Source organism: Marmota flaviventris, chromosome 8 (genome assembly GCF_047511675.1).
Source record: "Marmota flaviventris isolate mMarFla1 chromosome 8, mMarFla1.hap1, whole genome shotgun sequence".
NCBI lineage: Eukaryota > Metazoa > Chordata > Mammalia > Rodentia > Sciuridae > Marmota > Marmota flaviventris.
This window is the reverse complement of record NC_092505.1, coordinates 44958209-44977771: the sequence shown is the minus strand read 5'-3', so window position 1 is coordinate 44977771 and position 19563 is coordinate 44958209. Positions and strand designations below refer to the sequence as shown.

The following is a 19563-nucleotide window of genomic DNA, read 5'->3' as shown; positions in this document are numbered from 1 at the left end:
GCAGACGGCTTGACAGCCCTGCGGGGGCATGGTGTGGCCTGCTCAGTTGCATTTATGCATTCAAGGGTGTTCTTTCAGTCTGGTAAGTGTAAGCATTAGTTTCCTGACCTCAAATGGAGTGTTGTGTGGACACAGGCATAAATTGGTCATGCTGTTCTCAGACCTAAAATTGCCTAATGACCCCACTTAGATAATCAAGATGAGGTGGCTGGACTCCTTCTTTGATCAGACTCGGACACTAAACTTTGTTCTCAATCTTATCTTTCACTTGCACAACCTTACTCTTCCAAACCAGTATACTCACTAGTCTCAACACTAACTTGGAGACCATTTCTCACTTCAAGGTCATTGCTCATACTGTGCCCTATGTTCTGAACATCGAGACAGACATTCCCAATCATCCTTGGTAGTGTCAGTCCTGCTAGTCTTCAAATCCTATTCTGAATGTCCTGTTCCTTAATACTTTGAGCTCATTGAAAACTTCTTTTTTTTCTTTTGCTCCCTCAAATCATGGCAGAGTGGTTAAGAGCACACACACAAGGGCTCAATGCCTGGTCCCACTACTATTACTGTGTTACCTTGGGCAGATTACTTACCCTCTTTGTGCTTCAGCATTCTTATTGCAAAATGGAGATAATTTTAGGATTCATAATTCCAAGGGCTATGAGGATGATGTGGATTAGCACAGCACATGGAACAGTGCTTGACTTACAAGTACTTTATAAATAAGTAGATACTTATCTCCAGGGCATCAGTTACTGACTAGGCAGCAGAGTAGTTACATTGCTTTTGTACTTTGTAGGGGCACTTAGAGATTTGTTTCATTAATAGCTTCCATACTTCCCATAGCATGCACCCAACACCTAACCAGAGAAGGCAACCTGCAAATACTCACCAAACTGAACTGTGCTGAACTATCAATATGATAACATTCCTGTGATTTCTCAGAGGGAGCACCAAAGAAAGTGCCTTTGGCTAAGTTTGAGCACCTTTGATATCCTATATCATGCTCCCAGTAACACATAAGAGAGAACTAGTAAAACGGAAATTTTGTTTTCATTTCAGTGTTGTATAATTTTGATTTCATATTAACATGCCTCAGGGAATAAAATATGTATTTACATAAAAATTTCTGGTAATGGCATCTTGAAAAGCAATTAAATGAAACAGATTCCACTTGCTGAGGGCTCTGTTTATAACACTAGGTGTGTGACAACGTCCTGATGTGAGACCTGGACAGTCTTCATCATGAGCCATCAGTGAGAGCCCTGGCTCTCCTCCAGCTTCTGGGGTATAGAGACATCCTCAGAACACAGAAGAACCCATTCCGCATTAGACACCCTGACAGAACTTCAAGGGCAGGGTGAGCAAAAGTGTTTTATAATGTGAGAACCTATACATCCTTCTTTGCCAGCTTTCTACCTGCCATCCTGCCCCAAATGTTCTGTAGAGAATTTATCAAGAAAGGACCTGGTGAAAATTTTAGAAATCATGTATGTTAAGTTAGTGTTTCTCAACATGCGGCTCATGGACCTCGGGGTGCCCATGATATCTATCCAGTGAAATTTTAGGTGTTGTTTTTAAACTTTCAAAAGGCTAAAAATATACAAGAATTCACCTGAAATTCAACTGTTCATTGATAGAATGTCAAATCAGTACAGCAGGATGGGTTATGTCACTCTCCATAGATCTGATTGGCCAATACCGAACTTGAAAAAAGAAATGTACATTTACTTAATAAATCCGGCTTGGCTGCAGAAACTTTGGCACCAGGGGTTCCAATTCCAAAAATTATATGAGGTTCTTTTATTGATGAAAAGACCCAGCCTGGGATTGAAATGGCACAACTCAGGTTCCCTGACTTCAAGTCTAGCGTCCCTTCAGTTCTACTATAGCTGACTGGAAGGTCAGTGCAAGGATGTTTTTGTGTAAGGCTGATGTCGTAGGTGCAATGGCTTTGTATCTGAGGAGTGAGACTTTGGGCCCCTCCCACTGTGCACTGACACTGGCTTTTCTGTTAACAGAAGCTGCAAATATATGGACACCTAGAAACCCACAGTCATGCACACAATCTCCCCACCCCCAACACAACTCTGTTTTTTTTTTTTAAATTTACCACTCGTTTGAAACAAATTTCAAGGGGTTTCCCACAGTTGAGGCCCTGTGCCTTTATGTCAGAATAGGAAATAATCAGGGTTTACAGTCAAAAACCCAGGCAGGCGAGGCAGATGGACACAGAGGCTCATACAAACTGTTTCCCTAGGAAACCAGGCAAAAAAGCAGGATCTTACCCAAATATAGAACTGGCAGTCAAAATGTGGAAATAGAAACTTTGAGTTGTGGATGGGTGGGACACCCCAATAGTCCATCCCTGCAAACCACATACAGGAGGCGAAATCAGAGTTTGGGCACGTTTCACAGGGTGAATCCAGTAAGCCTTAGAGGACATGCATTTTCTCAATGATAATTCCAGGAAAAGAAGTACAAACAGTATTTCTGTGAGTCTCCTGAGTCATTTATGAGAAAGGGAAAGGGAAAGAAATGAGACTCAAAACAGCGAGAAGCCAAGTCCGAGGCCTGCAGTCTGACTCATGGTCAAATGGAGAACCCGGCTTGTGCATTTGCATAGACTAGACATCCCTTTATCTCATTACCGTATGTCTAAGTAATATGAAAATAGGCCTTGGAGGGTTCCTGGGCTACAGAATCTGTAACATCATGATGACTTAAGATCCCCTTTGTACAGCTTCTCACTGACTCACTTCTACCCACATGGGCTTTAAATTAAAAAACGAATGCTAGCTTTCCTTTGTACTTTATGATCCCATGTCACTATATACCTTATTCACATTTGTAGCCATTCTGTTTTAAAATAAAGGAAAATACAGAGGGGCTTGAGAATAGAAAGTGACTATTGCCAGCCATATCTGTATTCTGCTGCCAAGTTTGACATACATGGCCCTCATTTCTTATAGGCATTAGGGCTTTAAGGGCTGCCCTTTCCTGGCTGATGTGTATGTGCCAAATCTGTCTCCCATGATGGACAAAGACTGCATGTGGTGATAGGGCTCCTGTTTCAGTAAAATAAACAGCATTTCATTTGGATTTCAAAGTGATTATTGACTTCCTCGAGTATTTAGTACAACTTAGTAATTTGCATGGGTGTTTATTCTGCTTGCAAAGTGAGCTACAATAAGGGAAAATATAAACTTTATTTTTTTTTTCAACCACCCAGCCTAATCTAACTCCTGAAGTGCCTGCTCTTTCTTCCCTCAAGCCCTGTGCATTGCCAAAGTACCCATAACAAATGTCACTGCATGTTGCTTGCCTGGCCAAGCAGCAACCCTGACAGGCACCTGGACAATCAAGACAGGTACAGCCTACACAGGAATTAACGAGACTGGAAAAGTACGAAGGGAGAGCTGCATGGTGCGTGTGTGCGTGCACTGACACATAATGCTAATAAAGGCAAGAGGATGGAACAGCAAGGCTTCTCCTCCTAAAAATCACACAATCTGCATTACCATTGGATTCAGAAGTCAGTGATTTCTTGAGTATGCATCATGAATTTAAATTTGGAAACAATTTTTTCCTTGCGTGACATTTCTTGCTTTGCTATTAATACAGCAAATTCCCAGAAGACAGAAAAGAAAGAAGATAGAAATAGAAAACCTGAATTCACGTCTTGGCCTGGCTCTAGTAACCAGCTATGTAACCTTGAGTACGTCTCTAGGCCTCAGTTTTGCTATCTGCAAAAAAAAAAAAAAAAAAGAAAAGGAAAATATAATACTCACTTATTTTATTAACTTTGGATGAGTATGGTAAAGACTAAGTCAGACTGTTCTCAGTCATTGAACACATTTTTATTGAGTTTTTCCTCCTAGCCAGGCACTGTTCAAGGAACTGAGCATAGAGCAATGAACACAATGAAGTCTCACCCCTTATAGAAATTAAATTTGTGTATGAGTGCAAGAGGGCATGTGTGTATATATGTGTGTGTTTGAGACAAGCACAATACACACACTACACAGGTGCCCACACATATAAGATTCCCCTGCACACAGCATCAGGATAGTGATGAGTAATTCAGAAATATATTCAAAAGAACTTTGTAAATAGCAAAAGAACATATAAGTTGAAAGTATTTGTTAATGTTATCATATTAATGTTCAAGACATAAAATTTTTATAGTTATAATGTCTACTTCCTTCCTCCCTCCCTTCCTTCTTTCCTTCCTTGAATGTTAGTTAAGAGCATGCTTTGAAAATTGCATGGGTGTGCAGTTCCATAATGGAATAAAATAAATTGGAAATAGATCCTGCTTAGGGAGCTTAGATCCTGCATGGGTTCGTACAAGATGGCATAAAGATAAGGCATTAAATACACTACTATTGCCCATGTACAATGTGACAAAAGATACCATGTACATTCTTGGACAAAGACACCATTTTCCATTTGAGAGAGGAAGGCTTATAGAGGGGGGTGGAAATGCAGAACCTGGGGTAGAGGAGGCTGTCCCAGGCAGAAAGGAAGAAGAAAGCAAAGACAGCATACCCTAAGTAGGACTGGTGACACTGAAAGGTTCCCAGGGTACAAAAGGGAAATGCACCTGTGGAGATGGAAGAGGGGATCTGCCAGATGCCCCAAGGTGGAGCTACATTCTTACTTGTGTCTTAGCTACACAGATTGCAACAGGACATCCTCCCTAGGGAGGATACTCAGTGATCTTGCCCTCCAGTTCTGGTTTTAACCACAGTCGAACAAGATTTGCGCATCCTTAATGAGACTTTCCCCAATTTTGAAGATTTTGGTAACTCTCAGAGAAGCTGATATTGGGTAACAATGCATGCTGGTCCTTTCAAAAATACTAAGTAAAGCAAGTAAAAGCACTTCATCTATTACATGTACAGCTTGTCACTTGGTAAATAACAGAAGTTTAGAGAAGCTGAGGCCTTTCAAACAAACTTTAGCAAATTATTATTACTTTTCTTTTTGCTGTTAAGAGTCTGAATACTTCATTGTCATTTTCTGCTGCTGACCTGGGGGTAAGGTAGGGTAAGTCAGGAAATGTTCTCCCACAACGGCAGGCATCTGAAATATGAAGTTAGAGAAGTAAGTTATGCTTTTTGGCTTTCTTTCAAATACCCTTCTTATTATGAAGGGTGTGAACTGGAAATAAAGATGTCTTCTTTCATTTGAAAGATTGTGAGCATTCTTGCTTGATAGTCCAAATAAATGGATGAAAGCTGCCAACCGTATGTGGCTTCAAATCAGTTTGTTCTTAAAGTCACAGAGAACTGAGACAATCTGAAGCAATCCAATTTAGAAGCATTTCTCTAATTGTTACAATTTAAGAACAAAATCCTAGCAGAGGGTGAGGGGTAAGTAAGAGCCTACAGTCAAAGCCTACATTTCCAGATTTCCTGAGTTAAAAAAGAAAAGGAAGATGATGGAGGAGGAGGAGGAAGAGAAGGGGAGGGCTCTGCAGCCACAATCTTAGCAGAGCTCTTTGTATGCAAAATAGTAATTGAAAACAAAAGCCAGAATAAAGCATGTTTTTCCTCTGATGGGTGTTCCTTTGGGCCCCTTTTAATGCTTATTGACTCCTATTCACCAATAATGCTAATGACCATTAGTTATTTCTTCCTCAAAGAGGAGATTGGAACCAATAAACATTAGAAGGTGGCGGGAAGACTGTTGTGAGAGGCAGCTCAGTGACAGCAGAGATGACAGCTGACAGCCTGAGGGGAAATGAGAGAAAAATTACTGAATTTAAGCAAAGCATAATAATAGATGGTCATGGCAATGACCTTGAGTCATCCTGAGGCTTCAAGTGCACACAAAGTTCTCCTTAAAAAGAAAAGAAAGGGGCAATGCATTTGATTACGATTAATACTCAAAGCCATTACAATTGTTTATTATTATTAATTTTGTCTCTGATGGAGAAAGGAACTTTGAGTTTTATGGGAAAGTCAGGTGTAAGGGGCAAAGTGACTATACAGAGCATCCAGGGGACACATTCATGAGTACATGCAAATGGCCCAGGTGACTAAATGTGTTTTCAACAATAATCACAGACACACACACACACACACACACACACACACACACACACGTGCGCAGCTTGTACACAGAGAAACAGACAATATTCAAAGTGTTGGCTAATTAAAGCAAAATCATGACAAAGACCAAAATTAAAATGCTCATTTGTAGGGTTAAAAGTCAGAGACAAAAGAAATGCCAATGTCATGATTTTTAAAATAGATGAAAGGACACAAAGAAGGTGACAAGGTGACTCCTATCATATTCTTGACAGTAAAAAAAAATGAGTGAACATCCTATCCTGTAAGGTGGGCTCTCCAAGGTGTCTCCAAGGTTAGTAGTTGGCTCACAGTCACAAGGCCTGTTGGTGAAGGGAGTCCAGGTCCACTGAGTTCTGAGGCCACATTCCTTTTTCTGCCTGGTTACTTCATCCTTAATCAGAAGGATCTCTTTTTTGGTGGTGCTGGGGATTGAACCCAGGGCCTTATGCAAGCAAGGCAAGCACTTTACCAACTGAGCTATAACCCCAGCCCATTTACTCAGAAGCTTTTCTACCAAGGCCTCACGATATCCACAAATTTGCCAGCAACTTTCCATATTTTCTCATTCAATCCTTCCAACCAATCTGCAAAACCAAGAGATCACTACTCCCTATTCTTCCCATGAAAAAATAAGTTTTTAGAATTGTTAAGTTACCTATCTATATCAGCAGATTTAAAACCCAATTTCTCACATTTATGTCTAGACTTCTTTTTGTGTATCTTTTTCTTTTTTTCCCCCAAAGACTCAGTCTAATCTACTTATTTCTCTTTTTTACCTGTAAGTGCAAATTCTAGGTCTTATTCATCTGCATATCCCTCATCATATCTAAAATAGTGCATGGGACATAGTGGGTGCACAGAAAATATTCACAGCTAAATATATGTATGTATAGGTGTGTGTGTGTGTGTGTATACATATGCATATATATATATATATATATATATATATATATACATATATATATGTACATGTGTGTGCATATATGAGAAGCTTCTGGTTAAATGGACTAGGGCTCAATTGGTAGAGTGCTTGCCTTGCTTGCACAAGGCCCTGGGTTCAACCCCCAGCACCACCAAAAAAAAAAAAAAAAGAGAAGCTTCTGATTAAGGATGAAGAGTGTGTGTGTGTGTGTGTGTGTGTGTGTGTGTGTGTGTGTGCATATATATATATACATACATACATACACACACACACACACACACACACACACACATACACATCAAATGTAAAGAGCATAAAGTTTAGAATGAGAAAGACTAGGATCATGTCTCTTTCCTGCCATTCTCAGCTATGAATCTTTGAGCAATTCCTCATAACCTTCACGATTTTTCTGCTTACTAAGAAGGCAGAAGTATACAACGTATTCTAGGCCTAGGAAATAATCGATACTTCCCTGGTTAGGTTACAATCCAATTGATTTTTCCACATTCTTTTGGTGACCCATTCAGAAATGCTTTAGAAAGAGTTTAACAAGATGCTTATCCTATAAAAATAAATCTGAGTTTTATATACATACATACATATATATATATAGATATTTATATATAGACTCATATAAACATATATATCTTTATACCAAATGTAATGTCCCCTCAAGGGAAGAAGAGATTAGTTTGTCACACTATGTCATACTAACATTTGAGCATTCCTAACCACTCCTTCATTCATTCACTTGGCATTGAAGAAGGCCAATTGCAAGTGATGGAAACTGAGGTTTCAGAGAAGAGGCCTTTTGTTGATATTAGAACAGAACTATAAAACTATGTGTTAAGGGCTGGGGTTGTGGCTCAATGGCAGAGCACTTGCCTCATACATGTGAGGCATTGGGTTCGATCCTCAGCATCACATAAAACTAAATAAACAAAATAAAGATATTGTGTCCTTGTATAACTAAAAAAATATTTTAAAAAAGCCTATGTGTCAAGAGTTATAAAGCAAAAAAATACTAAAAGCTCTGTTTCTTGGATCATTTCAAGGAGCAATTAATCTTCCATTTGTTTGGGTGGTAATGCAGATGAAAGTTTGGGAATTTCTTATGTAAATCAAATCACTCTGGCCATATTTAGAATATTCCAGTGTTACAACTTGTTTCAGCATTTCAGAGTCCTTTGCTACCTCCACAAAATGTCACACCTCATTTCCAGATTGTCTGTCTTCTAGTGAAACATATCACTTACATGTGTGTGAGGGGGAAGAGGCACACCTTTGGACACATCCAGTAGTTCCTGCTGTACTCCCATGACATTCTTCCAGGCTGAAGAATGGCCCTGTATGAAAGCTGCTTCATACAAAAACTTTTATGTGACTTTAAACTGAATTTGACTAACACGCAAATGGCAGAGAAGCTCACAGAATGATCTCTTCCCCGTCTCCCATTTCCCAGCAGAAGCTCTGATAAGCCATCTACAACATAGCCACGGGAAGATTTAAAAATAGCTTTTCAGGCAACTCATCTTCATGCAACTCAACTGGATTCAACAAGTATATATCAACAGCTTTCCACCTTATTTAACTCCTTTGTAGAATAAGGGAGTATCTCTCTTGACAGATAATCAGAAATTGAGGATCAGATTTATGATGTACACAAAGCTACAGATGAATCAGATCTTAAATGAAAAGACCCTTAATTATTCTGAAGATAATGGTATCATGCCACTTTCACTTAGTATCTATTATGTACAGCATAAAAGATGAAGAAAATGATAGATTCTAAAAGTAGCATCAAATTGTCAATAAAATTGTCCAGGGCCTCTGCATCAAGGCTTCATGGGCTATAAGAGGCGTATTGACCAGGGCTGCAGTCTCAGGTAACCTGAGTTTTACATGGGGAAGGATCTGCTTTGTTGTTTACAAATCTGTCCCAACTTTCAGTTCTTTCAGGCTGCAAGACTGAGGGCTTTGGTCTCTGCTTGCTACTAGCTATCCTCAGCAACTTAGCCCATGGTTGTCTCTACAGGTCAGCTCACAACAAGCAGCCTGTGTCTTGAAAGGCAATGAGGCAGCGAATCCCTTCACAGGATAAATGTTACATCTTATATAATGCAATCGCATACAAGTAATAAAGTACACTGGAGACCCTTGCTGTTTCTTCCTGTCAGAGCAAGTCACAGGCCCTTCCTGCACTCCAGGAGAGGGCTCACACACCCTGGATAACATGGGCCTAAGTGGGGGGACACCTAGGAGTCTGCTGGCTTTAATATCATTTTCTGCCTTCTGCTTAAACGTTTATGAGGACACATTGGACTTAAAGAAGAGCAGAGGAGATTTCATTTTCTAAAGGATAAGGAACTTCAAGTGTTGATACTGACTTTACCTTCTTGGTTTGTTTAAAACAGTGTGATTTTTTTACATTTGTCAAGGAAAAAGACATATGATAAAGAATAGAGAAAACACTTTTGTTTCCTTTTTTTTTTTTTCCTCCAAAATCCTTAAAAATATAACCCCTGCAACAGGGTTAGAAAACAGGTTTTTGGTTTTTTTCTTTTTGAGACGAATTCATCCTATTCTGAAGTTGAACCCTGTCCTCAACTTCAGTGTTAATGTCCATGTGTGTCCTTGATTCACCTACCTACCTACCTATCTGCCTGCCTAAGAGGTGGAGACACCCAGAGTAGACAACTGAAAATGTGTGATAGTTGGTACAAGCTGTTCTTTTTTTAGGTGTACTTAGCTAGCTGTTCTGATAACTTGGTGTTTCGTTGCAGTAAGGCAAAGGAAGGTTCTGTTCAGATCATTCCATGAACATATAATTCTTCAAGGATTGAATTCCTCTTTAAAATATTATATTTTCCTCTACTATAGCCACAGACAAACTCTAATTTGGAGCCTAGTAATCTTACGTCTAACACTCGTATTAATCAAAAAGGAGGTTCCAATGAACCAAACTTAAAACTGGCTTTCAAAATAAGGGATAAAAGATCATAGAAATAAACATATTTTTTAAAAAAGAAATAAAAACTGAAAGTGAAGAATTCAGAATACATAATTCCAGGATGTTTTCTATAACAAGGTCAGGCTTCAACACTTTTGAGAAGAGTGCATATGCCTCTTCTGATGCATATGAAAGTGGTTAATATATGCCTGTGTAGTGCAAAGAGGCAATCAGGGCTTGCTGAGAACTTCAGATTCATTAAATGTCGTACCTGAAATAATGCTTGATTATCACCTAGCCCCATCCCTAAATTCCAGTAGGACATGTACACTTAATGGAGGAAGTTGAACTGGTGGCTATCACCACCAGTTTATATTTTGTCATTTATATACAGAGGATATAAATCTCTCAGAAGGAAGAAACTTGAAGCTGTTTCTCCAATTTTCTAGGCCCTATTCATAGTCATTTGTTTCTGTCCCTTTCTTTTCTTTCCTTCTCTTCTTCCTTCTTTCCTTTCTTTTTTGTGCTTACTTTTTATTGGTTACATTTTGAACAGATAAGGAGGTCAATTAATGAGAATGGAGATCCTAGCACCTGTCCAGATCTTGCCACAGCTACCCAACCCCACTCTCAGCAAAGGCTTCTTAGTACATCACAGACCACAAAGCCTTGACACATTACCAAATCTCTACAAATGAGTCCAATCAGTACTATAAGTCTGAAATGATTTTTTTCATTGTTCAATTCTTCCATCTTTCCACCTACCATAGAACAGAACTCCTCTTCTTCTTTTATATGATATAAATAACTAAGCCTAAAGCTGGTGTATAGAAATCACTTTAAAATATTTCTGGATTATTCCTATAGCCTCATATTGTGATTATTCTAAATAGCCTAGGATCTGAATGGCACCATTTTGCCAATGATTTGGACAATGAATGCAATATTAATAATCCATTTGTATGCTTCTAATTTCAAAGTCAGCCTGCATCGTCAGGGATTACAAACTTTGAAGTAATAAATGCATCACAGTCTCTGAAGGCTCCATCACTTGTTCTTCTGTATGGTCTTTCCAAGAAGTAGAAAGAGCACAGACTTTGAAGTCAGAGATGCCTGAGGTTCAAAGCCTAGCTTTGCTCCCATCCCCATGCAAGGTATGGAATACTTCCTAGTTTCAAATTCAACATTATGAAATGAAATGGTACTCTACACCTAGCAGGGTTGTTATGAAGAGAAAATGAGAAATTGTGTAAGAAGAAGCCTGGCCTGGTACTTGTTGCAAGTAAGTACTTATTATATGGTACTTTTCCTTCCTTACTTTCAATAATAGCATAGCATTTAGTTAATTCAGCTAGTTAGGGCACAATAGTGTTAACAAAACCAACTGAGGTTTACAAATGAAAAGTTTCCTAATCTAAATTATACTGTGGTATGTTTGAAGATTTAAATGCATGATTGTGTACCCAAGGCAGGCTGGAGAAGGGAGGAAAGCCAAGTCATTCTCACTACGAATGAAAAGTAAGAGGAGAGAAGGGAAAGGAATTGAGCATAAAATGGTGAAAATCTGCTCTAGGTTTGCTCTGGGTTCAGTGTACAGTGTGAAGCTCTGGCTTTAATCCCCAGCACTGCAACAAAACAAACCACAAAACACAAAGGTGAAAATTTACCCTATGTGTTTGCAAAAATGAAGTTGACAACATTGAGGTGAAGAATAGGAAGAGGAAATATTAATAGAAACTTCATAGATATGGACTTCTTTGTTCCAAAACTGAGTTATAAAGTTTCTAGCCATACTCTTTGTAAAACTGCTACACTCCTAGGGTACCAGGCTCTGTCAGTCAGCTTTGCATTCCTGTGATCAAAATATCTGATAAAAACAACTTTAAGCAAGAAAATTTTCCTTTGGCCTCACAGTTTCAGAGATTCAGACATGGCTGGCTGGCTTATGCTCTGGGCATGAGATGAGGCAGAACTTTATGGTAGAAGGGTGTGATAAAGGAAAGGTACTCAGCTGCTCAGCTCATGACAGCTAGGAAGGGGGGGGGAGGGAGAGGGAGAGGGAGAGAGAGAGAGAGAGAGAGAGAGAGAGAGAGAGAGAGACATGGACAGAGAAAACCAGGGACAAGACATAATCTGCAAGGGTGTGTCCTCAGTAACCTACTTCCTCCGGCCATGCCCCACCTGCCTAAGGTAGTCCATTCAAATTGTTCATGCATTAAGAGGATTAATTTGCTGTTCATAATTTAATCATTTCACTCTGAATATTCCTGTACATGAGCTTGAGGGACATTAAAGATCCAAACCATAATACAGGGGTACTATATGACCAGTAACCAGGTATCACTGGTTATAAAAAGGGGCCATTCAATATGTGGGAGGGTTGTTAGATGATTTCAGCAAACTAAGAGGTCAATAATACATTCCAAGTAATTGTTGTGTTTTGGCATATCCACTGAACACCATGTGGCTATCATGGATAGAGAATTTTTTTTTTAATATTTTTAAACTGTACATGGATGCAGTATCTTTATTTTGTTTATTTACTTTTATGTGGTGCTGAGGATCGAACCCAGTTCCTCACACATGGGAGCCAATCACTTTACTACTGAGCCACACCCCAACCACCAATTGGGAATGTTTTCCTCTACACTGCTCAGAATGAGATGCAGAAGACCCAAGGGATACATTTTATCAGACATCTTCTGAAGACACTGAATATTAGTCAATCTTCTTTGAAGGCAAGAGAAAAAAAAATATAAAACTGGTTAACACAAAAGTTAAATAAGGAAGTTTCAAACTTTCCTCAAGAGACTATGTTGGTCCTGTTTACATTCCAGATGGCTGCTTTTCAGTCATTCCACCAAGAACCCACCCTCTTCCGGTTTTAGCAAGGCATGCTAAGTTTTCACTTCCTGTCCTTAAAATTAAGCAAGGACAACTTGGTCCATATTCTGTATGCCAGGAGGCTCAGGGAGGTCCACAGAATCCAGAATCTCTTCTAAGGAGAAAAAGAATGGCCGTGATCCATGGGTTCCTTATCTATGAATCCTGCCAAGTGTCCCCCAAATCCTTGATGTTTTCAAAGCCCCAGACAAAAAAAAAATGAGTTTAAGTATTATTGATGTAGCTGATACTAATTCTAAATAAGCAAGTATATAGAGAGTGTTCTGTCCATTGATTACAGCCTTCAAATGGCAAAAACATTATATTTAGTAATGTACACTAATGTCGAAGTGGGTGAACAGTATCTATCTTCTTTTAACACTATTTTTTACAGGTTTCTTGTTTGTTTGTTTGTTTGTTTTCCCCCATGGAGAGCACTCACAGGATCATGTAAGTTGCCAAACTCACAGGGACCCTTGGAGTGAAGAGAGGGCAATTCTTTATCATAAATTTGCCTGGCTCACATTGAACTTCTCCTAGCTAGAAAGAAACTTTCTTATACTTGAACTTCCACAACTTTTTTTTTTTTAATTTGTATCCCTTGGAAGCATATTCATCATATCCAAGGAAGTTATTTATAAGTTATTTCCTTTACTTGAACAGATAGGCCACATTGCATCCACATTAGTGTGCCAAATGGGACTTCAGACAACTTGGGGATTCTCGGTATATAAGTACCGAGGGGAAGCAGAGCAAAACAAAACAAAATATTTTTAAAAACATTAGTTTCATTCCACAGATATAGAAATTTGAAGTTCAATTTTACATAGTAAAGTAGAAAGTGATTCATATATTTTGTTGACTCAATTCCTCCAGTTCCTCTCCTACAGGGTCCAGATCTTTAGAAGAAAAAATACGCTATTGTTTTAGCAGCTGCTTCAGGAGCAACTCTAGAATGTGTTGTCAAAGCAGTGGAGAGAAGGCAACAAACTGTGGAAACAGGCAAGTCAAACTCAGCGAAGGTGCCAGTCTTTAGAGGAGTGGCTGGGAAGGGCAAGGATGGCCATTCCATTCCTGCCTGCAGGGGCCCCTCCACCCAGGCACAGGGAACAAGGTCAGCAACAAATGGACATAAACTGGTGCAGTAAAATCACCTTCTCCCACCCCAGCTGTGAAGAAGGGATAAACATAAAGAGTATTCTTATTCAGGTCCTTTAACCCTTCCTATCTCCACCCAATAACAAATTATAAACTAATAAAAAAAATGTGCCATAAGCAAAAGAAAACTAGAGCCTAGAAGATAATGCATGGAACTTAAGTGGGTGAGTCCCAGGGAATGATGGGCTGCGTGCATCTTCGACATTTTTTCCACATCAGTCTGCATTTGGTGATTTTCTAAAACAACCCTTTTAACAATCAAAAAGTGAAAGACATTAATGCTCATCATCAATAGCATTTGGACAACGTCTACCGTTTGTGAGTACTACGAAAGATTGTAAACCTGAGTCCTGCCTTCCAGGAAAGCAAATAGCTTCCTTATTTCTGCACCACCCAGTTTTTAAGATTCTTGTAAGGTCAGTGCAGACTCACTCAGTCCCTAGATACATCAAATGAGAGCAGAAAAGCATTCCAAATGCAAAAATCAAGATTAACGGAGGATTTTCAAGCACCTGTATCTAAACAGTGATTGGTACAGTATATCTTCTCACTCTTCAGTAACAGTGTTACTGGAGAGCACTGAAAAATACTTATTTTCTTCATAATTAGGTATCCTACAAATGCAGTAAATGATGCAAAAAAGAGCACAATGTTCAGAGCTGTCATTTTCAGATAAACACTTAGTCAACAATGCATTCGAGTGCGACCGGTGTTACAGCCATTTGGGGCCTGATGGCTTGCTTCTATATGAAAGTTCATGAAGTCAGCGGCCTATCAATAATTTACCTAAAGCAGACTTGCTGCATTCAGGACAGAATGGGTCAACCTCTCTACACCCGTTACCTTCCAAAATGCAAGTAAAGAACAGCAGACAATTAAATAGAACTCCTTCCCAAAAAAGGTATGCAACTGCCTTTCTCGATTCTTATAAATCATGATTTTGGGAGCAAAGCGGGGAGCAATGGGACAGACCCTTAATACTAACAAAAATGGGTCTCTCTTTATTATGTCAAGACATGCTCTTCCTATTACCACAGAGAGGAAAAGGGATTGAAATGACTTAGCCAATTAGACTTGTGGTCTTCACAAAGAACATGGCTGATTTTTAAAATTTCATTAAATACTGAAATACAATAAGCTAAAGAGAAATGCTGATGATTTTGCTGAAATATCTATATGTTAACTCTTTATACATTTTAACTTGATTGCAAAGGGACTCATGAAACAAGGGATAAGGGGTACTAGGACAAAATAATTTATTCCTTGTCAATTTATTAAGTGAAAGAGTCAACTCAAGTCCAATGGAGGTAGTTTGCATGACTACAAACTATTTCTCTTAGGTTTTCAATGTGCAGTGTTGGGAAAATAACTATCATTCCAGGTAGATTTTGATAATTGCTGTAAAGGAGGCAGAGCCATCTTAGAATGTGTAGCACTTGACTGAAGAGTTAAAAATTAGAATGACTTTAAGAGGCAGAGAGAACAAGCCAGAAAGAGCTAAACTGCATAAACAAATATGTGGAGAAGGTACAATTTATGTGGAATATGTAGGAGGAACTGAAATTGGCCTATTAGGTTAGAAACCTGTAACTAACATGAAGCAGCAATGAGAATCAAGGCCAATAAGGCAATGGAAGAAAATGATGGAAACCTTAGGGTGGCAATGGGGACAGCATTAATCATGGTACTGAGCAAAACAAAAAGTCTGCGGCCAAGGCAATATGACAGTTCAGAATCTCTTGACTTCATTTTGTCACACCCCCACCCCTACCAACTATCCAGTTTGAAGGCAAAGAAGGTACGTCTAAAAATAAATATAATCTTCAAATATGCTTGTGGTCAAAGCTTAGCACGAACCACATGTGTTGAATCCAATAGCAAAATTATAAAGGGGAAGAGGAAGTAATGTGTGTGCCAATAAGGAGGTGAGTTTAGTTCAACATGAGATCCCGTCTCAAAAATGCCCCCATCTGGAATCAGTTCAAACCCCAACCACTGGCCCGAAGTAGCCTTGAGTAACTGCGAACACACAGAACCAAAAGGGTAGGCAGTCTGTTGGCTTCAGGGATAAACACCTAGGTTTGCATCCTGAATATCTTATTAACATTTCCCATCTCTGTGACTGTTGGCACAGCCTTTCCTTACACAGAGCCTTCCTTTTCCAATCTGTAAACAAGGATTTTGAACATTCAGGGCATGTTTTTCAACTTTAATAATCTGTCTTTAAGTGTTGCATGCTCTTGAGTAGGTAAGATTCTCATCACCAGTCCCAGGGTGGACATACCATTCGAAATGTCCTCTTCCACGTCACAATCCTGTTGTTTCTGTTCGGTGTCAAATGGCTCCCATTCCCTACTGCTTCCCTTTGCAATTTTCCTAAAAGTAAACTTCCATGTTCTCCTTCTCCACAGGTCTATAAACTGCTTTAAGATTCTGCTGGACTCATGTTTGTACTCTACAGAGCTCATAGCCCAAATCTTACAAACAGTGGTCACTCAATAAATATTTGTGGAATGAAAGAATGAATAAAATGTCAGTTTTTGACTGAGGTCTAGGTTTTATCCACCAAAAAAAAAATTTCCAGAAAAATCTTGGAGGAAGTAGTAACAATAAATATCAAGGAAGAACATTGCTGCTCCTGTTATTTTTACATTTGGATATTTCCAAGGATATTTGCAGGAGGGAAAAAGAAAAAGACATGATTGTCCAATGGAAAAAAATGGCAAATCATTCAGTAATCTTGAATGGTGCCAGATTGTAATTTCTAGCTAAAGGCTTTATTCACAGATTCATGCATCAGAGAGAGAAGTGTGAAGCCTGAGGACCTATCGTCCAATCTTGCCTTTATGCTCAAATACCTATTAAGAAACAGACAGCATTTTGGCTGTTTGAATGCTACTGCAAAGTCTTGAATTAGAGCCCTTTAGCACTAAAACTTCTTGTTTGGAAGCAATTACACATACTGCACTTCTTAAGGCTTACAAATCTTTACTACCTGAAAAGTTAAAGAGTTCCTGGAGAAACCCCATTGCAGAGGTGGCTTAGCACTTACTTATGGAATTTGCTTTACACACCTACCAACACCCATTCTACATGTCATATCGTGGGTGTGAACTAAATGAATTACTATTGTACATTGTTCATGTTACAGGCATAAAATTATAAGCGCTTCAATCTTCAGAGTAAAAAAAAACAAAAAAACAACCCCAACCCCACCAGGAAATAGAAAAAAAAATCTAATTTAACACATCATCTTTAAGAATAAATGAGGTTACAAATCTACATTTGGAAGAACAGAATCTAGTCCATATGTACCAGATACCATTTTTTTTTTTCAAACTTAAACTCCGGATTCCAAAATGTATACTCTTTCTCTATACTGAGGTAACAGCTTGTCAGAGAAATGTGGCAAGCAACAGCAGGACTAGCACAGCAGATGGGGCGTATTTTTATACCGGCTTTAAGTGATAATGTGAGTTTACATAGGGTCATCCTAAATATTGTTTAAGTGCATGAAATGACTCGAGTCACTGTCTAACCTTGAGTAGGCTGTTTTGCTTTCGGTTCTCAGTCTCAATTTGTTGCCGTCAAGGCTTCGTCAAGAGAAGTCTATCTTTTCTTTGAAATAGGAGCTGCACAAATTTCTATGATCTCTTTTCAGATTCTTGCACACATTTAATCAGACATTAAAAAAAACAGGGAAGAAAATAAATATCAAAACTACTTTCATGAACACTGTCTGCCCATAGGTTACAAATGGTATGTATTCCAAGAGGGGAGGAAAATAAAAGTGCTAGGTGGTGAGGATGGGAATCTTTTATCCTAATCTCAGCTCTTCTAAGTGGCTCCAGAGTATCTCTGAGCTGCTGTTTCCACATCTGGAAGATGTCAAAAGGGAACTCCTATAAAACACTTATCAAGGCTTTGAGGGTTCTTGTCCTTCCCCTCTTGTGGCACAGCCTATTTTACTTGCTGCTAAAATGGACAGGTTTTGATAACCTCAAACTCCAACTTCAAAAGACTGCATGGGTTGTAATCAGCACAATTTCCTTTTAGTTCATTCACAAAGAAGAATACATATCATCTTAAGAAAATATTGTGGAAGCCTTGAGAGAGTGATCACTCCTATCAATGCCTTTTCTGTGCAGGCATCCTCCAGGGGCGGAGCCCCAAACTCTAGAAACAGTGGCTTCTCCAGGTATCTCCCATGGGGAGCGATGTATTGGAAGAGAGCAGGTGGAGGTTTTGAGATTCCAGCATGATATTGGGTACTGTTTCCTTTGTGAATCTCCTCTGTCCTCTTCCAATCTAATGCAAACAGAATGTGAGCATGCAGAGGTCAGGGATTTTATTATTTTGTTCAATACTGAATCCCAGTGTCTAGAAGAGTGAGTGGCACATAGTAGGTACTCAAAAAATATTTACTGAATGACTAGCAAATGACAAGTCCATTTAAATACACCCTTTTCCCTCTTCCCTGCTTAAAAAAAAAACATTATTCTAAAGAGAATATGCTCTGTTTCCTCTACAAGGATATACCCTGTGCAGAATTAGGCATCATCTAAGTTTAGACAGGACTTTTAAGTTTGAATGAGGCAGAGTGCCTAAGAGTAAGCCATTCAGACTCACAGTCCCCTTTTCTCTCCATTAAGCCACTCCATCCCAATCAAACCTACAAATCCAGAGGCCCAGGTCTCTTATTTGAACAAGGGCAACGCTGTGTGAACACTTCTGGTCCTTCAAGTTCCACTTTTAAGAATGGAATGATAAAACAATACTTTGGAGAGTCACTGGATTTAAATGAGATCAAGTCATAACTTAGGAAACAGAGAAGTAAGAACTTGTTCTTAGGTCTCTTGACTACAAATATGAATATGTGATTGGCTTGCTACATTATAAAATACCACAGAAATATTAATAGTTACTAACATCATAATTCTTGAGTTATAGGCTTCTTGAGTCAGCACACAATTAACTTATTCATCTAATTATGAATGAATTGGCCAGTACTTGATAATAGTGTCTGGCATAGTTGGCATTCTGAGATTGAATGGCTGGACAGATGAATAAAATTATGAAATCTTAAAAGGGATAAATGGAAATGACTGCATTTTTTCTAGAACATTAATTGTAGACAGGATGGATCAGATCCGGACAAATAAAGGCAGAGGCTAAGACAAAACCATGTCCTAAAGGCAAAATTTACTACAATGCAAATTTATAATTTCCCACATGTTCAACAAAAATCATCCATGTTACAAAGACAAATTGGCATATATATATATATATATATATATATATATATATATATATATACACACACACACACACACACACACACACATACACACATACATACATATTTAGGAAAAAAGGAATATGATAGCTATGTTTAGAGATGAAATTTCCAATATTCTAATAAAGCAATAACTACTTAAGAGAGAATTATGTAAAAAATTGAAAAGTCATTTGTCAGAACCCATGTTTTCCTTTATGCTGAAATTCTACCCTTTAGATTGTATGAAAGTTTTACGTTTTCTAGAAGTTGACCATGTTTTACATGCTAT

General features: G+C 38.7%; 2 protein-coding genes across 10 annotated transcripts in view; both read right to left on the bottom strand.

The window, feature by feature from the left end:
* The window catches only part of Tprg1 (tumor protein p63 regulated 1), a 597429-nt gene extending 585557 nt beyond the window's left edge, over positions 1-11872 (bottom strand). Inside the window, exon 1 of the mRNA XM_071615191.1 lies at positions 11868-11872. The gene's annotated coding sequence lies outside the window, so the exon portion shown is untranslated. The remainder of the gene's footprint in view (positions 1-11867) is intronic.
* The window catches only part of Lpp (LIM domain containing preferred translocation partner in lipoma), a 655361-nt gene that overhangs the window by 187621 nt on the left and 448177 nt on the right, over positions 1-19563 (bottom strand). The window lies entirely within an intron of this gene.